The following is a 23,580-nucleotide window of genomic DNA, read 5'->3' as shown; positions in this document are numbered from 1 at the left end:
TTTTTGGACTTAATATCGGTTTTTCGTCAAATGAGTCTTTTTTTCCGAAAGTTCGATCGTGATTATCAGATACTTTACAGTCGAAAACATTGAACTCTCTGAGAAATTGCGTTTTCAAGTTAAAAAGTTCGAATTTCCCATATAAAATCACAATTAAGTCCTTAATCGGTCCAGAATACTTTAATTTTACAATGAAAATTTTTTTTTGGTGAAATTGAATCTTGCTTAGGATTTTATGTGGAAATTACGGACTTTTTAACTAAGAAGCGCTATTTCTCAAGAGTGGCTCAAAACAACCCGTGAAATAAATGTTTTCGACTGTAAAATGTCTGATAAACCCAATGGAATCCAATCCAAATCGAATCCAAAAAATTAACGTTTTTCTCTATGTCTAATAGTTAAGAAGATATAAATTAAAGAATGTATGCCAAATCATGGGTTTTTGTCAAGTTTGCAGTTACGGGGGGTGGTCCCATTGGTCAAAGAGGTCCGATTAGCATAAAAATGGCCCATAGTTCTAATGAATCTGAAGGTCGAATGGGTAATGAACGATAGTAGATCAGAATAATTTGCATCGCCTAGAAGCCGCCGATTTTTTTTAGGTCGAATGGATTTTAACATTTTGTAATGTAAAATTAGTATGAATATTGTATAAACAACCTAAGCCGTGAAAATTTTAGCACAAAAGTATGAATTCTTTCCCCAAATCGTCCACCGAATCTTGGCATTATGCCCACAAGACGACTCATATCGTTTTTGATATCATGTTTTGCCATCCAGACTGATTTCCATATATTTCTCTCTCCCGAAACAGTGCCGTGGCGGCATCATCAATGACATTCGAAAACGGCAATTCAGCAGCAGCAGCTCAACAACATCAACAAAACAGCACAAAACCCGGAGCGGAACGAAGGCGCAGAGTGCGGAGAAAAGCGCGTGGAAACTCTCACACAAATTGGAAATTGTTTTATAAATAGATTTGCTCCTCTTCTTCTTAAAACATTTCTTCCCCAACTATAAGGGCACTGAAAAGCTTCCGAATTGTATCATAAGCTGCACTATTGATTGATCGTTGGATTGTTCTTCGTCTTGCGATGCAGCTCCCACAATTTTTCATTTGACAAGTTTAGCATTCTTCTGAGTTTTCTCCCTTCGAATTTCTCCGACCCTGATCAGCCGGGAAAATTGATTTTCTTCGTCTACGTTTTGTTTTCGACTCCACCTCTCAATGGGATCGAAAACAATCAAACCGTTCACTAAATCACCTTCTTCTCAAGAAGCACTGCGTCACTGTCAAATAACCCCAGAAAGAAAACACTTATTTTCCGGATGAAAAATCACCTCAACAAAATTGGTCCCACCAAATATTTTCCCCGAATATTGTGATTTGCACGATTTTCCTTTTCTTGCTTTGGTTGCTGCAAGCGAGAGCGCGAGAGAAATTACAACCGAAACCGTTCAAAGTGTCGCGACGACTAACAAACGGCCCAAGCCTAGCGTGGATGACATCGACGAGGAGAAGCCATCACCGAATGAGTGGGAAACTGTATCACCATAGCAGAGAGCAAACAGCGCGCGAGCGAGACTCGAAACAGCCAGTGTTGAGCTTGAGCATGGCCGTCGAGCTACAGGTGCAAGAGGGGGTGCGAAAACAGTCGGCGAGCGTCTTGTGTTTCGCTTTGGTTTTGTGCTCGGTGATTGCCGAGAACAGTGAAGTATCAAAATGCATAAATGTAGGTAGTTCAACACTATCTTGTTTTCGCAATTTCTGATCGTAATAGGCTGTTTTTCATCACGCCAATCCCTCATGTAACGGCTTACATTCCTGAGCTGAATTTCACTGTATCATAAGAGTCATTGGGGTCATCCAAAATTGACGTCCATCGTTTGGGGAAGGGGGGGGGGTTCTATGAAAGTGTGACAGTGCGTGTTTTAGGTATTGGAAAAAAACGTGACAGAGGGGGGAGGGAGGGTCTAAAAATCCCGAAAAACGATGGACGTCATATTTGAATCGTCCCTACGCAAATGATTTCAGTTGCGTTACGACTAGCGATGGGCGATTTAGAATTGATGTTCCGGAAATCGATTTTTTTGTTCCGAATGATCGATTTTTTGAATATATGTAGAAAGCATTCAAAATCGAGCGAATCGATTTTCTCCATTCGTTTATTAGTTATTAATATTTACCTTTTAATTTCAAACGTTTTTCAATTGAAAAAAAAAATTAAAAATCATATGCGATTGCATTAAGTCTTATTTTGAGAGCTTGTTTTTGTAAATATTCACATGAACTTGAAAATCGAATCGATTCAAAAACATCGAATCACATCAAGTGATTCGATTAAATCGGTGAATCGATTCGACATTTTAAATTTGAATCGATTCAGTATTATCGATGTTCTGGTGAAATTCGATCAACGCTTAGTTACGACTAATTACGCATTTTTTTTTTTTAAATAATAACTTTCGTATCTCGATATGATTTCTGAAAGCCTTTAGTGGTCTTTTATGAAATTGTAAACATTTTGGTACGCAACTCGTTGCAGAGCTCCAATGAGGGGAAGGGTTAGGAATTTATGTTGCATTAAGAACTGGCTGTAACCGTGGAGTCCACTGCATCTACGCCAGTACATGCGAGGGAGCGGTATTGGTATTATGGGTAAGGTATGATAAAGAGGCTTGCTTATGGTTTGCTGACTATCTAGGTATCATGCGTAAGGAGAATGCTATAACGATGGAAAATGGGAGCTTAAGGAAACGGGGTTCTTGTCCGTATCTGATGGTAGCGATTGCTACAAACGAATAGATTAAGAGTATAGATAGAAGAAAGAGATAGATACAAAGGAAAGGGACGAGCCTTATAAAGCAGAAGCGTTAGCCACTAGAACACCAACCCCGTCCGTCATTCTGCAACTTGTTGCATAAATTATAAACTATTGTTCTCTCTTTCAATTTATATATCGTAATCTTCATGGAAATCAATCAGCACCAGGTTCGAAATCTTCCAAACCAACATATCAAGATTTTATAAATAACAAGACCTTTTATATCCAAATATGTTCTTAATTTGTTATAATTGTCTGCTCGAGCTCAACGACTCACCCATTCGACCAAACGAGAGAACGTTTTCTTTCAGTGATACTGGGAGCCGAGTGTTGCTCAAATCTCCAGTTATGCATATCGACTCACCCGAACAGAGTCGACGTTCGAAGCACTATGATCCAGTAAACAAATTTACGAGGATATGTACAATTCGTATCGTTAGAATCTAACCCCGGATTAAGTGTGAGTGGAAAGAAATATAGTCTTTACTCTCGAAAACGTATTACTATTGATGGAGAAACGCGAATAAGTAATGAAAATGACCTATTTTATTATATAAATAATATTTTTTGCATTAAACTCGATATAATTCGAAAATGGCTACGTCTAGAGAAATTATTCATATGATCATCATGGTTTAGAATCATTGAAAGATTCTTACTGTATCGTCAGAACGTAGAGTAAGGTGGGGCAAAAGTTCGACCTTAGTGGTATAATCAAAGTTTCCAGGAAAACAATAGCAGTTAAAACAAAACAAATACCATACAGTGAACCCTCAACATATTGGCTATAATTTTGCTGAACAAATCTGTGTCAAAATATTTACCCATTTTTAGTTATAACAGTTTCAAAATTGATTCTCTTATTCGAACTTTTGCCCCACCGGTGGGGCAAGAGTTCGAATCTAGTGTAGGGCAAAAGTTCGCTGGCTAAAACACAAAATATCGATCCTTTTATGACAGGCATACTTTACACCAGCCGTAAACTTAAGTTTAACGAAAAATACACACTAAATTTTCATCGAAAAATTGTCCAAAACCGGGTTAATTGTAATATACTCAAAAATAGCAGTTTTTCGCAAAACTAAGTGGAAATGTAAAATTTTGGTGACAATTTGCACACGATCAGACAAATTTAACTAAATTTGAAGATAATATGTGGATTTAAGGCAATTTGCAAATGTTTCCGTGAGTTTATACATGGATCGAACTTTTACCCCGCTGTTTCGAACTTTTGCCCCACTATGGGCCAAAAATTGTTTTCAAGCATTTATGCAAAAACTAATACACCTCAAAGCAACTTTATGATAGGCCTAGAAATGCCCTTGTATAAAATATTGAAAAAGATTTTATCTTCAATTGCACGGTGTGCTGGAACACACATATTATCGAACTTGCATGAACCTCCTATCTTTTTTCACTAAAAGTTAGCCTTGATAGTCAAAAAAAGCTTGCGGAATATTAAAAAATCTTTGATCGGCAAAAAATTGATAAAAGACGATTTTTGTATTTTTACCCTTCTCCCATATATGAGTTCAAAGGAGAATATTAGAGATACACTAATATGATGACTTCTAACGACTTAATGACCAATTTGACATATCTTCAACATGAACGAATTCTTAGATGTTTTAAATTAAGCATCATTTCCTACATACACTCACACAATATGACCAGCCCATGGTGGTATGCCGTATTTTATATAATGGAAATTTCACTTTTCACTTCAGAAAAGCTCATACGAACGCTTTGTATTCTTCTTTCTGAATCAAATCAGTAATATTTTACGTATACGGTAAAGTTTTCTAATTAGAATAGGAATTCCCAAAAATTGATAGTATAGGCTGTATTCATGTGCTTATACGCGCAAAAGTCTTGAAAGAGGGTTCACTATAAAATGATTAACAGTAAACGGCTTATATAGCCTTAATGTGATCTCAAGCTCATCGTGATACAAGTTTTGTGCAGTCACTAATCTACTCATATGCAATGCGCACATTATATTTGGGGTTTGAAGTGCCTGATTTTGAGTAAAAGGGCTGGATTACTTCGGATCGACATTATGTCATCACTCCAATTGTCATAGGATTGTCATAGGATGAATAATAAATGTGGCGACGATAACAAATCGACCCAACGTAATCCAGCACATTTATTCACGACTTCGCACTTATGGAGGGCACATTTTGCGAAATAGACACAACAATTTCAATAACCAACATGGACCCATAAATTTTAGTATCGTAAAACGAGGTATCTTTGAAAATGCGGGTAACTTTGATAGTGCGGGATCCGCAACGTACTAAACAAAATAACAAAAATTCTGTTATTCAGTCAAGCAAAACGAATGCGAAACTAAGGAGTATCAGTGTGACACTTCATCTCTGAGCTGTTTTCGTGCCAATCGAGAGTATTTGAGGCTTTATATTCGAATGTTAAAAAATGATGAGATTTTGGTACTTTCAAAACGCTCACAAACAATCTGTTTTACTATCACTATTTCATGAAACTATAATGAGTTCGGTACGTATGATTGATGGCCTAGCTATAGTAGAACATAAATCCGGTATCAAACCTCATAGCGAAAAACAGGTTTACAATTTGGAATCATTTTTGTAATCAAAGTCACAAATTCCCATATAACATTAAAAGCCTAGAGGTATGCAACGCCGCATGTACTTTACGGGATTCATTCGATTTATACTCATTCATGTTCCAAAAACGATTGATTTATGGTGAATTTAATGTCGAAACATGAATATTGATAGATATCTATTCAGAGATATAATTTTATACCCATTATTATCAACTTATAATGGTGTTCATCATGTTTGTTTTGACTGAAAACCCTTTTAAAGATGTTTCTTGTTCAATAAATTCTGTATTTTAATTGATAAAATCTAATCAAGTTTTTCTATTAACATTCTCCAATCCAATTCAAACTGTGTTAAACAATAGTTTGTTTTGGATTTTCATGTGCTTATCTACACTCTTAAAAATAATGGAAATTACTGTGGACGTAATACATAGTATGATTGAATGACACATGGTGTAAATGATAAAACGACACAAAAATGTGTGCTTGAAGATGTATTGAACAATAAATGCAATTTTACACGTTAAAGGACACTATGATCGGCATTTCCCGAATCAGACGGTATGGTATTTAAAATGTGACATAAATTCACGTTATTCGGCTCGCTTCTTTTATGTGCATCCAAATGACGTAAAATCACATGATTTTTTCAGAGTGTGTACTCATTATCAATGTTACCCCATTACCAAAAACTGACTTTCGATTATATGAGAAACTATAGATTCATTAAGATCGAACCGTTATGCAATCTTTCGTGTGCAATCGATAACTAACAAACCAGTGCTTGTTTTACAAATAAAGTATTTAGATTTTCTCTTAAAAAACTATCAATGTTACCCCGTTTTATGGTATGTATTTAGTTTTGAGTATGTGAATGTAACTAGGGATACGTTAATGATGTGAGGTTTTAGCAAACGCACCCAACCAGCGGCTGCAAGATTTCAATATAAATCTGCATGACAACTTTACAAATATTATATAATATTGTTACTCATACAAGATGTATAAGACTATCATAGATTTTTTTTTATTTTCACATCTTACATTTTCTGTATAAACCCTGTATATGTAACGATATTTTACAATATTTGTATGCGTTCTAGTTTTGGATGTAGACATACCGTATACAGGTTTACGTAAAATCTTCCTCCATCTTTCAATCAAAACAAATATGAATAACAAGACCAGCTAGAGTGAGCATACCATACAAAATTGAAACAGTACATTGCCCTATATAATTGTATGGCGGTTTATTTTAATGGTTGCATGTAATTATATAATTGTCTGTTATCTTAAAAATGCTTCATGTTCAATAACGAACTCCAATGATTTCAATTATTCAGTAGAATAGGAAACATTGATTGAAACTTTATAAGTTGTTGTATGTTTCCCTTAATAAATTTATGTAAAAATGCGATGCCGTTAATAAACGGCTTACCACCATGGGCTGGTCACATTGTGTGAATGTAGGTAGAAATTATGCTCAATTTGAAACGTCTTGTAATCGATCCGTGATCAAGGCATATCAAATAAGTCTTTGAGCTATTGCAATGCATTAAAATTAATGTAACTCTAATATTCTTCTATGAGCTCATATATGGGAGAAGGGTAAAAATACAAAAATCGACTTTTTTCAATTTTTTGCCGATGAAAGATTTTTTAATATTCCGCAAGCTTTTCTTGACTATCAAGGCAAACTTTTAGTGAAAAAAGATCGGAGGTTCATGCAAGTTCGATAATATGTGTGTTCCAGCACACCGTGAATTGGTTCAATGCAACGAAAGTTTGACCAAAAATTACAATATTCACGTCGAAAAACAACAAACAGCCATAACTTTTCCAAATCTCAATCGATTTTTTATTATATTTGGATTGAAAGTCTCTTACTTGAATAGCATTCGAACCACCATGACATTTATAAGATTTGTTTTAAATTGAGCTAGAAATTTTAAAAAGAAACTCTTACCCCACTCGAACTTTTGCCCCACTTTACTCTATTTATTTCGACAAAAAACAAAATTTTGAAAATCGATCAAAAGTTGTTCTTAAAAAAACTTTTTATCAAAAATTTCTCCATCGTGAAATTTTTTTTTTTTTTTTTTTTTTTTTTTTTTTTTTTTTTTTTTTTTTTTTTTATAAGCACTCCGTGCTCGTGGCCACTACTGTGCCGGACTCAGTTGATCTGTAGCTTCTTTATCGATACAGATCTATTTTCAACTTATCTATATTTACATCTACCTTCACTCTCTTCTACTCTTTTACTCTCACACCGAGCAGGTAGGAGAGAGCTCTGCTATTAGTGAGGCTAGCTGCCTGCGAAGAGGGTCAGTTTGTCTCAGTCACCTTCTGATACTGACGGAGGATGGATGTGCTCCCCAAAGCACGGTCCTCCGTGAGGCGTCTTCTGGTGGCTGGACGGGTTTTTTGTGGAGGGGCTGGGAATCGAATCCATGACCTTCCGCTTATGAAGCGAAAGCGTAACCTCAAGGCTACAGACCCCCCTATCGTGAAATTTTGTCCCAAACATCTATTTACTTTCAAAATTCTATGGTGAAATTTTTTAAAATATGAAAAAGGGGGTTTTTGTATAGTCTTAAATTTAAGTTTTATTTTTGAATTTTTCATGAAAAAAATATCATATAATTTGTAAGTGTGTATTTTTTTTGTAGGCTCAACGGTTCACTACAACTTCTTCATAGAACATTTATCTCTAAAATAAACAGTTTCGGAGTAAAAATTTTTCAAATAAGTTGCATGCAAAAATTCATAGGCCATTTTCAAAAGTTATTCTCCTGTCAAAATGATCGATTTTTTATGGAAAACACTTTTTGTATCATACCAAAACATGTCCAAAATTTACTGCATATCGAAGATGGTCGAGTTCTGTGACTGACTGATTTGACATGGAATTCGTCATCAGAATCTCGTTTAATATTTAGCCTAGGCATAAGTGAGAATGTTATCCAAGACTTTCAAAGAATCCTTGTCATCACTCTGTCATAATCTTAAATATGATTTTGTGACAATCATTTTTTATGAGATGAAAAATAATTTCAAAATTCTTTGAGAAACCTGCTAAAATTATCTGTGAAAACCATGTTCAGGATTATGTGAGTTTAATAACAAAGAGTTTGTAGGGAATCCGACAATTTTTTTGTGAAAATCTTGCTCAGGGTTGCCCCAAATCTCGAGAGGAGATTTTGGGGGATTCTGGGAATATATTCAATAGAGATTTCTTGAATGATATTTCCCGAAGAAATCAACGGAATCTTATAGTGATTTCTCCAGGATATCTCTTCCGCAATATTTCATACTTATTTGGCTTTACATCAATTATCTTGATAAAGCCTCGCCAACAATATTTCGCCAATTCCCTCGGTTCATGGCCGCTTCTCTCCATCCTCGACTGTGACCCACGCTCTCCAGGTCCTGGTGTACCTGGTCAATCCACCTAGCTCGCTGCGCCCCACGCCTTCTTGTTCCAACCGGATTCGTGGCGAACACCATCTTTACAGGGTTGTTGTCCGGCATTCTTGCAACATGCCCTGCCCAGCGTATCCTTCCAGCTTTAGCTACCTTCACGATACTGGGTTCGCCGTAGAGTTGAGCGAGCTCGTGGTTCATCCTTCGCCGCCACACGCCGTTCTCCTGCACGCCGCCGAAGATCGTCCTTAGCACTCGGCGTTCGAAAACCCCAAGAGCTTGCAAGTCCTCCTCGAGCATAGTCCACGCCTCATGCCCATAGAGGACTACCGGTCTTATGAGCGTTTTGTACATCGTGCATTTGGTGCGGGGGTGAATCTTTCTTGACCGCTGTTTCTTCTGGAGCCCATAGTAGGCACGACTTCCGCTGATGATGCGCCTTCGTATTTCCCGACTAACATTGTTGTCAGCCGTCAACAAGGATCCGAGGTAGACGAACTCGTCCACCACCTCGAAGGTATCCCCGTCTATCGTAACACTGCTTCCTAGGCGGGCCCTGTCGCGCTCAGTTCCGCCAACCAGCATGTACTTTGTTTTCGACGCATTCACCATTAGCCCGACTCTTGTTGCTTCGCGTTTCAGGCGGGTGAACAAATCTGCCACCGTTTCAAATTTTCTCCCAATAATATCCATGTCGTCCGCGAAGCAAACAAATTGTCCGGATCTCGTGAAAATCGTGCCTCGACTGTTAAGTCCGGCTCTCCGCATGACACCTTCAAGCGCAATATTGAACAACAGGCACAAAAGTCCGTCGCCCTGTCGTAGTCCCCGCCGAGACTCGAACGAACTGGAGTGTTCGCCAGAGATCTTCACGCAGTTTTGCACACCGTCCATCGTTGCTCTGATCAATCTTGTGAGCTTCCCGGGAAAGCTGTTCTCGTCCATGATTTTCCATAGCTCCATGCGGTCGATACTATCGTATGCCGCCTTGAAATCGATGAACAAATGGTGCGTAGGGACCTGGTACTCACGGCATTTCTGGAGGATTTGCCGCACGGAAAAGATCTGGTCCGTTGTCGAGCGGCCAGATTTTAATTAGGAAAAAAAAAACAAAATCAAAAAATGTTTATATGACGTAAAGGATTTTCTAGAACAAAAATTGTCGTAATCCCTAACGAAATATCATAAGGAATTATTAATGCTGTTTTGTGAAGAGTATCTTCTACGTTAAGTCCACCAAAAATTGTGTGAAATGCAAGTTCAGGATTCAGACATATCATCTAGTGAGTATCTACTTAGTTGTTTTACCTTTTGTCCCAATTTGATGAAAAATTCAGCTTTGTCTGCCAAATTCAAAATAAAATCATCAAAGTTTTATTCTTTTAATCCTAATAAAATCTTCGATATCAATAAAAAAAACTAGGATTTTTCAGATTGGTAACGAAATCTCGCGTTAATTATCGCGTAGTGATCGATTTCCCTTCAACGATTTTCTCTTTTGATTATTTCACGAAAATTAATCCATTTTCGCAACATTTAACGATAAAGCATGACAAAGAAAGATAAATATCTTTTACTGAATCAATGATCGTAGTCAAAAAAAAAGTCTTCTGGCCAAGATATTAGAGAATGAGAAAATCGATCACTGCAGCTACGCCCGTATGACACTGAACGTGTTGTTATGGCTCCGGCTCAGGGGCATTTACTCGAATGCCGTTTGGTCGAATTCTGTTTGGCCAAACGCCATTTAGTCGAAAGGGTCATTTTACCGAATGCCTCTTGGCCGAATGCTGTTTGGCCGAAATTGATAACATTTGTGAAGTACAGTTAGTACACACTAGTTATAAATTTTGAAGCTAAGTTTAAAGGCACAGCTTTTCTTAAAAGAAAGATGATTCATCATTGATATACTAATACTGAGCTCTTAGGTGTCTTAAGTGTCTTAAGCTCTTAAGTGATAATAACTGCCAGCAGAGGTTTGCATTGCATTTGTAGTCAGCTTTTGACAGTAACTAAAACCTTCTGTAGGATTAAGAAAATATCTTCAGCAATTGCTCCAGAGATTTCTTAGGTTTCTGCAGGAATTCCTCCTGTAACTCTTAGAGATTTTCTTAAGTAAGCTTTGACAGTTTTTTTTTTCAAGGAATGTGTCCAGGGAAAGGCCAATTCTCTGAAAAAAATAAATCCATGAGGTACTTTTAAAGAATCGTGAAGTAACCTCATATGAAACAAGTGGAAGCTTTAAAGTCATTCTGTATGAACAATGATCTCTGAAATAACGCCAGGACTCTTGAGAAAGTTTTAGAAGATTTCCTAGATAACTTGCTAAGGTAATCTAAATTATCAATCGAGTCATGGGATAGTATTTCGCAGGGTTTTCTAATGGAGTTTCTCGAAAGGCATTGGACAAAATCTCTGTAGAGATTTAATGTATTGATCGGAATTTAATGAATGATCGGAGGAATTATCGGGAAGGACAATTGCAAGGGCATTTTTTGGGAAACTTTTTAAAACATGATTGGAAAAACTGCAGGAGTAATATTTGGATGATATGCTAGAGAAATTCCTAGAAAACAATAGTTTTTTTTAAGAACCTCTTGAAAAATTTTGGATTTCTGGGAGGAATCGTGGATGGTGGAATTCACATGAACCTGCGTAGAAATTCTTGCAGGGTTTCTTGAAAAACTAATCAGCTTTTTTTATCTCTGAAATAAACTTTTGAAGATTTCGTCGGGAGAAATTCCGTAGAAATCTTTGGAACATCTTCTGGAGTAACAACTGGAGAATTCAGTTAAAAGATTAGTAAAAAATATATCTGGTGAAAATTCCAAGATAGTATTGGGAAAGAAAATCAAGGTAATACATGAGGAAATTACTGGAGGTAGTAACTTTGGAGTTCTCAAGGATTTCCTGGAGCAAATTCTGGATTTTTTCTGAGCAGAATTCTGGTAGAATTTTTGGGAGAATTGGTAGAGAAATATCTAGAAGAGTTTCTGGAGAGATCCCTATGTGAGACCCAGAAAAAAATCTAAATAAAATCACTCTGATAATTTCTGAAGCTATTCCACAAAGAATCGGAGACAAAATTCTTTAAGGGCCTGTTGAACCCTTTATAGTCTGTGAAGGTTTCTTAGAAGCCTGTACAATTTTGCATTGGGATCCAATGCGAGCAGAATTAGGAATTTATTAAACAAATTTGACAAAAATAGATCAAACTGCCCATCATAACAACCAGTGAGGTTATTCTAATTTCCTAGAAAATCTATTGATAAGCAGCTAAAATTCTGTTAATTTGTGTAGTTTTCAGAAGAAACTGAAGATTCTTGAAAAATGTTCCATCACGCAGAAACTCTATTAAATATTTCACTGGAACTTCTTCAACAATCCTGAAAAAAAAACTTTCAGAAAATTGTCATAATCTGCTCTGAAAATTTTTTTATGAATAATGCCACAAATATTAGTCGGAATTTCATCAAACAATTTTTCAGAAATTAAATATGGGAATTCTATATGAATGGTTTTGAAAATCGTCAAGAAATTCAGCAATACTTTGATAGAATATATCAAGAGTGATCACACTTTCAGACATCCCTTTCGCCATCACACGATGGGAATGGTCTTAGAGTAATCCATTACATCATCCAGAGATTCTTCAACAAATTACTATGGAATGCTCATGGCAATTTGAGACAAATTTACAGGGTTTTTCCGAAGATATTTAAAAAAACCATTCATTTATTCATTCAGAAATGCCATGAAGGATTGCTTCATTTGTTTATCTAACAGTTAAAGAAGTTTCTTGTAACAATTCTTACAGATAGTTTCCTATTGATATTCTCAATCGTTCTTCACACAAATTCAAGCTTTCTGATGATTGTGTTTTTTTTTTGTTGAATCATGGGTAGGTCAATCGTATATCGTACCTGCCACACGATATACGAATGCGAAAATGGCAACTTTGGCAAAGAAATCCCTCAGTCATCCAGATTTGTGAAAAACAACTTGGCATCCTTGCCTAGAAGAAAATCTTGACGAAATCTCGAGGAAATAGGGTAAGTATTCCCTTAGTTGTGGGTGTTTCTATATTTGCGGTAGTGCCGTTTTCACTGCTTTTATTACATTAGCCACAGAACTGACACTGCCAATCGACGTCTTGGCTTGTTGATACACGGATTAGCGAAAAAGAGCGTTCAAATTACTTTAAAACTGATGAAATATCACTAAAATTGCTAAAACTGTTCTTGCTTGTACCAATAGTTGCGGTAAAGTGTTCCTATAATGGAGGATCCCATAAGAAAACCACGGTTACCGCAACTATAGGAACACAAATTAAAAATATACCACAACTAAAGGAACAGCGTACCAATAGTGGAGGTATTATTTTTCACTGACATGCCGTGGATTACTGCGATGAAATCATTTTTCTCATTAAGTCAATGGTCGTTACTTTCCGTTACAACATTAACATGTACATTAAATTGCGCTTCTTGAATTTAGGCGGTTAAATGAAGTTTAATAGTGCTTAGTACCTCCACTATTGGTACATCTACCCTACTTGAAAAATTCCCTCAACGAATTACTTGAAGATACCTGAAAATATCACCAGAGAAAGAACAACAATATGATTAAGGATTGTTTCACCAAAAAATTCAAGGTTTCCAGGATAATTCTGTGGATAAATTTTCGGCAGAATTCTTTAGGAAAATCTAAGGTCTACTCATTGAGGTATGTCTAGTATAATTCTTGAACGTCTCTTCATTTCTGGGTTAAATTATCGAAATATCATGAGGAGGTTTTGTAGTAATCCTTTATGAAACACATTGATGAATTCCTAGAAATATTAAGCATTTTGTGAAGAATTACATGGAAGATTTCTTAAGGGAAATTTGTCTGGATCGTTTCATTGAGAAATTCCTTAAGAAATCTGTAAGTTTATTTTAGCAAATCCTCTGGAGCATCATTGTGTAAAATTCTTGGAGGAATATTTGAATACAGTGATCCATTAATTGATATAATTTCATGAGAAATACCAGGTGGAATGTCCTGAGGAATCTGTTCAAGAATACATTAAGAAATACTTTGGGATACCCATTCTTAAGTTTGGATTGGTCCTAGCAGAACATCATAATAAATTTCTGAAAGGATCCTCGGAGAGATTCCCTGAAAAGAAAATTTGGTTTAAATTTACAACAATTTCTGCTTAGAATTTCCTGAAAGAAGAATTTCTAAGAATAGTCCATTAAGGAATCCTTTGAGCAATTTCTGGACGAATTCATAATTTATTCTTTTCAGTTTGTTTTCGTTTTGGGGATTTTTTCAGTTAGCATATTTGCTGTAAGTTGATTCAAGCATATATTTGGTTTCATTGTAATTATTTCATTGATTCAAACATAAATAAAAGTTGAACCTAACATAGATATGGATGTAAAAGTGTAAAATAAAAGATTAACAATTAAAACTACGTTACTTTAGGCTTTCTTAGTCTTGGGAAAATCAAAACGGTTCGTTTTGCTAGCCCGATGTTTCGGAGATTTGATGTCAAAACCTACACGTTCTTCTTTTATCAACACCGCGGTAAAGTGACAAAAGACAAACAAGTATGAGAGCAAGTGTTTCCTTCCTTCATGGATTCTACAAAATGTTTGAACTCATTTATCAAATACTTTAATAAGAGTCGGTGTTCTCTTTGCAGACAGTCCCCTATTTAGACGCACTAGTGGCTTTATACGGCCAGTTTGCTCAATTTCAATTTAAAGCTTTTGATTTGTACTCTGAAGGAGAAATATAAAAGTTTTTTAAAATTACGATTTTGATTTGTGTTTTGTCTACGCCGTGAAGCTAGTGCTACTATAGGAAAAGAAATTGAAAATAATGCTACTAGAGGCACAAGCGCTAATAAATATAGAAATAGGAGTTTTCGTAGTTTCCATATTTTTTCCACAAAACGAAGATAAAAAGCTTTAAGATGATGTAAAAATAATGCCGCCGGTTTACTCTTTTTAATGTATTCGAACCCTCTGAGCAGAATCTCGATAGAGAATCAAGGATATAGATTTGCGTACCTTGTACCTTTCAATGCCACCCTAATTGCTTATCTTTGACTGATACGCGTATTTCAACTACCACTTATAAGCCTTCTTAAGTGTCAGTTACTCTAGAAACGAATAAATGACACTGAAAAAGGCTACAAGTGGTGGTCGAAATACGCGTATCTGTCATAGATAAGCAATTAGGGTGGAATTAAAAGGTACAAGGTAGTCAAATCTACAATATTGATTCACCGCTTCTAGTATTCAATTTTCTACGCAGAATTTCCGGACCAATTCTTAGAAGAATTCCAAAAATTTCTTCATAAAATCTTGGCAGGAGATTCTGTTATAGTTTATTGATGAATTCCGGAATGATATGGGATTGTATGATTTTCTCAAAAAATTCCTGGAAGATTTTCTGGATGATGATATGAAATATTGTGTAAGACATGCCTTGAAGAAATCACTGAAATCTTCCGGTGTTTCTCCAGGAAATTTCTTTCGTAATATACCATAATATGGTCATGAAAATTCTCAAAATGTCCATATAACTTAAGGGATTTCCTAGAAGAACAACTGTCGAAATTCGTGAATGAATGCCATAAGGAATTTTTAAAGCTGTTTCTTGTAGAGCTTCTTTGGACAATGTCATTATACACACCTGAACAAATCTGTGGTATTATCTCTAAAGGGAATTATTTTCCTTGGAAAATACCATCTTGTTATCTTTTATCATTCAATCGATGTGAAACGATGTTGCAACACATTCTCACTATCATCTCTTTAATCCTCCGTTATCCTTACAGAATACGTTATTCAATGGAAGAGCTCAAATCTCTCTGCTGCCATTCTTTCATTCGAGTTCAACTGTGAGAAATCATCGATTGGCTCTACATGATCTCTCTCCTCCATAGACCCCGATTTCCACATTTTCCTGCCCACCACCGTGGAGGTTCCTACAACTCCTGTGGCGGTTACCGACCAGGTAAGTAATTTATGCTAACCATTTTCAATGGACGTGTGCCGAAGTGGGTCTCTGTTGCTTCCTGCTAGTGACACCGCATAAATTATGGAACAACTAACAGCTCACCCCACTCCAACTTTTCACCGGCACACCGTTTCTATTTCATGTGTATTTCCATAGAACGTATTTCTGATCTTTTTTTCGAAACCACCGAAATTCGGCGACCGGTTCTATCCTTTGCGTCGGAAAAAGCTAACATAACCCGCTTCAAGGGCACCAGAAACTGACACAGGTTAGGGCTGGAGGTATTTTCCGGAGGTGATGACGTCAAATGAACGTTGGTTTCGTCGGGTCGTCAGGAAAACTGGCGCTTGATAGTCGCGCCATCGCATCGAGATGCCGCCGCCGGCAGTATTGAGGTTTGAGATGCATGAGACAGATTAGTGCCGGCGAAAAGAGGCGCGAAATCTGAATGAGTTTTTGCACGGGCATAAATTTTGCAGAGCTTGATAAATCAACCTGATTTTTTTTGTAAAAATAGGAATAGCAGTTTCGCCACTTGGCAGAAATAGAAATGAAATTAAGTAAATACAAATGAATAAAGTAAATAAACTACAACCGTGCAAGCAGAGAAAAGTAAAATTTTGCAACCAATCAGCCAGAAACATAGTTTTAAGAGCAAGTAAAACGAAACAAACTCAAAGTTTCAAAACGGATGCAATCAAAGGTTAGATTAAGACCAAATTGATGGAAAGGGGTGGTAGAGAGAGAGAGAGGACATTGTAGGGTGAGAAGGATTTTCGTAATTAAATTATGCACTGATTGCTTCTGCTTCCAGTTGTTAATGGCATGGATCAGTCTTGAAAGTTTTATGTGTATGGTGTTGGAAAAATGCCTCATAAAAATACAAGTTAATCATGTTTTCCATCAATAGTGAGCAAAACATTCAGTATGCTTCAACTTATTTTTGCGCGGATCTGCTAAGGTCACACTCAATAAGTAAAATGACAGTTTTACAAATTATACGTTCTCAACGTTCCGAAAAGTTGTGGAGAAATAGACGTTCTTCCAATGCAATCATAGAATCGTCTATTGAAATATTTAATGAAAGGTTTCTTTGCAGGGAAGAAGGATTCCTGTAAAATTCTTTGGAAGAAAAAAAATCCATGAATATTGGTATAATAAATCGTTCTAAGGCATAAATTATCAACGTACCTACCACATACACATGCAAAAAATAGTCAACAAGCAAGAGAACTCTCAGTTAATAAATGTGGAAGTACTCAAAGAACACTAAGTTGAGAAAAAGGCTCTGTTCCAGTTAATACGTCACGCCAGAAAGAAAAAAGAAGAAATCGTTGAAATCGTATATCATAAGATATTTTAAAACTAAATATAGGGTCAAGTTATTCGAGCAATAGGGTAACAGTAGTTTACGCAACAAGTTGCAGAATTTCGGTTTTTACAGCACGAGCTGTACATTTATCCAACGAGGCTTGCCGAGTGCTGTGAAAATCGAGTTCTGCAACGAGTTGCGTACAACATTTTTTGCAATTTCGAAGAATACCACTTGAGGATACCAGAAATCACATCTCGATGCATGCACAATCATTTTGAAATTTTTAAAAATTGTTGGGTAATGGTTCATAACGCCACTCAAAACAGTTGCTTAATGAAAAAGCGCTTAGTAATAGTCATTACGCAAATGGTTTCAGTTAGGTAATGACTATTACCACATTGCATTATTCAGTGCAGTAAAGTAGGTCGTTTCATGACAGATCGGCGTGAAGAAAAACAGCCTATTACGATGAAATGTTTACATCGTTCCTCAAGAGGAAAATATCCACAATCGTTTCACAAATTTTCGAAACCAGCTTTTTTGCTCAAAATTGAAGCTGTGTTCAAGAAAATCTATCATTGCATTGTACTTTCTATCTGTAATGCGATGATAGATATTCACGCGAATTTTTCCAAAATTAAACGAAAAAACTGGTTTTTAATTTTCAATAATGGCTGATTCTTAAGCCTTAATCTTTCGGTAGTCGCGCGAATTTTTGTAACGCAAGTAGTCATGCGTTGTACTTTGTACAACACGATTTGTTTTGGGAATATTCCAGGATTCTGATCACTAAGGAAGATAGCGTTTTCGGCAAAGTTGTTCGCTAACTCAAGAACTATCATTGTTTGAGATAGCTGATTCAAAATTTTGCTACCAGACGGCACTTGTGAGCATAAAACATTTGTTTCGCGAATATCTCAGGAGCCTAATCACTTGTAAAGATGGCGTCTTCGACAGAATTGTTCAGTAGCTCAAATTCTTTCATTGTTTAATCCTTAAAGTTCGAGATTTTGTAAAATAATGATAGCCCCTGAGCTTCTGAACAACTTTGCCGAAGGTGCATGTCTAAAAACTAAAAAAATCAAAATCCTGCAGTATTCGATAAACAAAAAAATCATGCTCACTAGCGCCGCCTGGTGGCAAAATATCCTATTTCTTGGCTCAAATAACGATAGCCCTTGAGATACTGAACTACTTTGCCGAAGACACTATTTTTCTAAGTGGTCAGTCTCCTGAGATATTAGCAAACAAAAGTTTCATGCTCACTATCGCCGCCTTGTGGCAAAATTTTGAATCAACAAGCTCAAACAATGATGGTCCTTAACTTACTAAAGAACTTTGCCGAAGACGCCATCCTTCTAAATGTTCAGGATCCTGACATATCTGCAAAACAAAAGTAAAACTTCTATGCCCACTAGTGCCACCTAGTGGTCAAGTTCCGAATTAAATGAGGTGCCAACAGATTGCGCTTCATCTCCAGAACAAATTTACTAAAGACCCCAAGCTTTTAGATTATCTGGATTTTGAGATATACCGTTTTCAAACTGAGGTTTACTCGAACCGTATATAGTGCGTTCAATATTATGCGACTTCCATGTACATTTGTTGATTTTACCGTATTATAAAGGGCCACACTGTAAATAAAAACTGTCGAGAATGGTTCTTAAGAAGATTCTTGAGGAATACATTTTGGTTTGGTGTCGAAACATATCTCTGTTGCAAAATGATAGCATATAAATCATAACTGTTGTACAAAGTACAACAACGCGACAGCCCGAAAATTAGCTGTGACAGTTGACGCCAGCGGTAAAAGTATAGAGAACAACCTTTCGACCATTCAGTTTCTTTCATTAGCCGCCAAGCGGCGACACTGATGTTTGTATACCACTCACCAACTTTGCTTTAGGATTTCGTTTTTACTATACTTACTTAGGAAGAGCCATCTATTGCCTTTTCAGTTTTGAATGCCGCCCTTTTTCTAGTCACTTTCTGAGAGAATTTCAAAATAAACCCATAATGAGTCTATGCTTTGAGAAATCCCTGAGAGAATACTCAGAGAAAATTTCGAAGAAAATGTTGGAACTGTTTCTACAACTTTTTGAGGCACTTCAGGAGCACTTCATGAGGTATAACTGAACCCCCAGAAATATAAAGTAAAAATTGTGGAAAGATCCTATCAAGAACCTAACGAAACGCTAACATCGGCTATGTCCGCCATCTGGTTATTATTAATCTGCGCCCAAACCTAACGTCTTCGACAATACTTATTCGGTACCGACAAGACGCAGAGCGGCTAAAGCAACTGAAGTTTCCCACTGCATATTCGCAGCAACATTACCGGATGAGAGTGGGCTTGATGGAGCCTTTCTCGAAGACTGCTGAAATACAGTGAGAACAGTCATCAATGATTCAATGAATTTTGAGACGGAGTCAATGAAACGATTGGTTCAAGAAAAAGTGTAGGCTATTTCTGGAGCATAAGATTGAACTACCATGCTGCAGCAAGGGACTTAGCAGAACGTATAGACGGGAACGGAAGGGTTTTTTTTTTGTAGATTAGATGAACAACACTATTGAAGATTCGTTTCGGGACTTGATTAGGGTGTTCAGATGCACTGCATTATGGGCAACATGGAAACAGCGGACCGTGTTCCTGTTATCCACCGAAGCAGACAAGGTAGCACTTTACGAAGCAGAATGCTAAAGAATTGATTTTACGGCAACAGATCTGGCGGTGAAGAAAGAACGATTGGAAAGCCGGATCTTGGAACGAAAGAACTTTGAATAAACCCGCACGCGTTGAGCTTCTGGCTCGTGATATGCGGAATGTCGGCAAGAACGTGGCAGCTCTCCAGGAAAACCGGAGAACGTGATTTCCGAGTGGTGGTTCCCATCAGCAACCCTTCATTCAAGTACAACATTTACTACATCGGCGGCGACAGAAGAGAACATGCAGTTAGCTTCATAGTGATTCGGAAGCAGATGAAGCGAGTTATTCGGTGGGAACCGGTAAGTAATCTGTGTGTTGATAATGAACGGCAAGTTCTTCAACTACAGTCTGATCAACATTGTATGCGTTAACGAACGACATAAAGGATGAGTTCGATGAGAGCTCAGATAAGGCCTATGAAGAGTGCCTAAAAGAAGAGTGTCCAGATAGTCATCCGGCGATGCAAATGCGCAGATCGAGAAAGAAGACTTCTTCCGACCCATCATTTGAACGGAAAGCCTCCATTCCGTTACCAATGATAATGGGCTGAGGTTAGTAACCTTTGCTGCTGCTAGAGGGATAGCAATAAGCAATACTTACTTCGCACACACTTGGCAATAACCGACCACGTGATGGTTGATGGGCGACATTTCTCAGATGTCATGGACGTCAGGACTCTTCTAGGCCCTATCATCGACTCGGATCATTATCTCGTTGTCAGTAAAATTCGGGCGACAGCTACCCCGCACAGTACCGCCAGCAGCCAAACGAGCAATTGGGAAGGAAACAACGTTTCTGGAGATGTCAAACAGAATCTGTGACAACAACAGCACGGGAAGTTATTGACACTAGTCAACGACGAAGACGAAAAGACTGGTTCGTTGAAGAGTGCCAGAGAGTGCCAGACGTGAAGAATGTCGCCTGAAGCCGCATGCTCAAGAAAAGCGAATCTACCGCAGAAGGAAAAGACAGCACGAAGAAAGTGTTGTAAGTGTTGTAGTTGAAGCTCAAAATAGCATGAACCGGAACGATATGCGTAGATTTATGCAACGGTCAATGGCGCGCGGCGCAATACAGTATCAGTACTCGCCATGTGCGATTTTAAAGAAGGGAATTTGCTGATCGATCAACCAGGTGGAGATAGAGCAAAATTGATGGCTCCCCAATTGATGATGATGACGGTATGCTGACAGCGAGCTGAAGAACGGTAAGGCTGCAGGAAGAGATCGCGGAGCTTCCAAAGCACAGAAGTGAGCAGCTTCACCAGTCGTTCCACTGCGTACTTCTGAAAATATGGGAGGAAGAAGAAATGCCCACTGGCTGATTAGATGGCTTCATACGCCTAATCTACAAGAAGGGGCACATACCGGAGTGTACCAATTACAGAGGAACGTGTGAGTATGCAGGCTGTTTGGGCACGTCAGGAGTTAATCATCAGTGTTAACTTCCTTTTCCCGAGCAGCCTAGATAACCGCGTAGTGTCGGTAGCGGTTGTTTCAATTGGCTAAGAATTAACACTACGGACTGCCTGTTCCGGTGGTAAAAGCCCACCTCACAGGTGACCCCTAATTCATGCGGCTTTAAGCTTATCGTGGTTAGGGGGGTCTAAATAAAACCTAACCGCAAACGGAGCCTGCGGGGTACCAGGGCACCCTCTACAGTATTATGTCCTTCCTGTGCTACCCGGCACCCTCTACAGTATTATAATAATCGGCTGCCCTTCTTCAGTCTCAACCCTAAGGCTTAATAAGGGTGGGATTATTAATACGTTGTAATTTAGTTTAAATTTTCACCTTTATGGTTTCTCATGATGCGTTTTACACAGTGTATTCTGTGCTTTTCGCCTTTGACGACTTTTAAGAGATACCTATCTGTTTTTTTTTCGCTGCTGGTATTTTTCGTACTGAGATTGCGAAAAGCTTAATCCTGCCTAGTCTGGGTAGTGGCTACGGTTAGGATAGCTTAGATCAATCTTCATCATAAAATATCAGCAACGGTCAATCTTTGTAGACTCATGCAAAACGGTACTGCTCAAGTGGCGCTAGTTCAAAAACCTTACTTTTGTGAGGGAAGCATTTATCTAGGTAACCTTGTGGACCCAGTTTATGCTACTTTCAAAAACATAAATGGCAAACTCGCGTGCCAGGCCTCGTGCATGCGTGCTCGTAAATAGCACTAACGTTGCTACACTTATTTCTGAGGTCAACCAGGGATGTATGTGCTGTCACAATTGATATTTCTGTTGGTGACCTCAATAGGAAATACGTCTTTCGTTTTGTGATGTATTAACCACTTGATGAACCATCCCTAACGGATGATCTCAAACGAGTTGTCGTACACTGCCTATAATAAGGCTTTCTGCTGATTGTGGGCAGTGATGCTAATACTCATCACATCATCTGGAGCAGCTCAGATATCAATTTGAGAAGCTCCAGTCTGATGGAATGCCTAAGTGGTTAAAATCTTAGATTACTTATTATAGGAAATCACTCAACCTTCATGGTATCGGCTAGAGAAAAAATGTTTGTCATATAGCTCTACTCGAACAGAATCAGTCACGAGTTGACGAATTGCCATGTATCAGATGATGAATCATTATCTGATCATCTCTATGAACATATGAATGTAAATTCGCAGACTTTGCATTTTTTATGCTCCACAAACTGGAAATTGGTTGTGATCAAATTCCATGGATTCTCTTCGTCCATTGGAAATCATAGTGATTTGGATGTTTCTACTTCCGGTGAATTGGGACACAATTGTCCTTGCTGCGAGTGATCTCACAATTGCTTGTCACTTTGCTTATAGGAAATGTTCCTTACAACTCCCTTCGCGGAACGAGTGGACATCTGGCTTTTTGTAATGGAATATGTCAGATAGTCAGGCTACTTCTAAGGCTCTTGCTTCGACCAACTCAGGGTTTAAGCTTGTTCTCGCACGTCGAACTCAATTTGAGGAACTGAATTCAATGAACTCTGTAAACCTTGTATGGGTCTTGGCTACTCTTCCATTGCTGGGAATGAATTGGCTAATGAACTAGCTCGCAATGGAGCATCGCATGATTTTATTGGCCCTCAGGCAGCTATTCCAAATTCGAAATGCTGGGTGAAGCTTAAGGAATTCTTGGGCGGCAACTCAGCACAAGCAATATTGGAATCATTTTGAGTCATGCCGTCAAGCAAAATTGTACATTACTGAGCCATCCCAAAGATGGCTAAGTATTTAACAAATCTGTCAAAGCAGAACTTGCAGTCTCTTGGTTACAACCCGGGCAGACGGGAAAATCAAAATCACATCTCTAAACGAACAAATTATAATTGCATATCTCAATTTGATATTGAAATGATGTTCGAAAATTTTATAAATCTCAGCGCTATAGCTCAACATCTGGAAATATGTAAACAAGATCAAAATGAGTTCTTTGACATGGAATAAAACCAGGGTTCTTTAATTTTCGTATCAATGATGCGAAATCTACGATTTTTCGCACGTTGGGAGAATGCTTTTTCGCTTCCTCACGTGAACATCTTTTTTCACTCGCAATAATTGTCCCTAGAGCTACGATGGAGGATAACTGAAAATCATTCCACTTTGGGGATAATTCCTTTTCACTCCATCAAGTTTTCGCTCACCAACTGCTCCCGAGAATTATCTCTATGTGGACAGAAACAAAAACTAGTGCCGGCGACGGGATTCG

At 37.7% G+C, this 23,580-nt stretch overlaps 1 protein-coding gene and 1 long non-coding RNA gene across 2 annotated transcripts in view; both read right to left on the bottom strand.

Moving 5' to 3' along the window:
- Window positions 1-23,580, bottom strand: part of LOC5578974 (protein GDAP2 homolog) — a gene marked incomplete in the record, with an annotated part of 352,509 nt that overhangs the window by 80,765 nt on the left and 248,164 nt on the right.
- Window positions 620-1,553, bottom strand: LOC110675777. The gene is made up of 2 exons (XR_002499789.1): window positions 1,266-1,553; window positions 620-1,025 (listed from the first exon to the last, which is right to left on the bottom strand). It is a non-coding gene; the product is annotated as an uncharacterized LOC110675777 (long non-coding RNA).

The sequence above is a fragment of the Aedes aegypti genome, chromosome 2 (assembly GCF_002204515.2).
Source record: "Aedes aegypti strain LVP_AGWG chromosome 2, AaegL5.0 Primary Assembly, whole genome shotgun sequence".
Lineage (NCBI taxonomy): Eukaryota > Metazoa > Arthropoda > Insecta > Diptera > Culicidae > Aedes > Aedes aegypti.
Note: the sequence above shows the minus strand (reverse complement) of the source record. Positions and strands in the feature narration are given on the sequence as shown.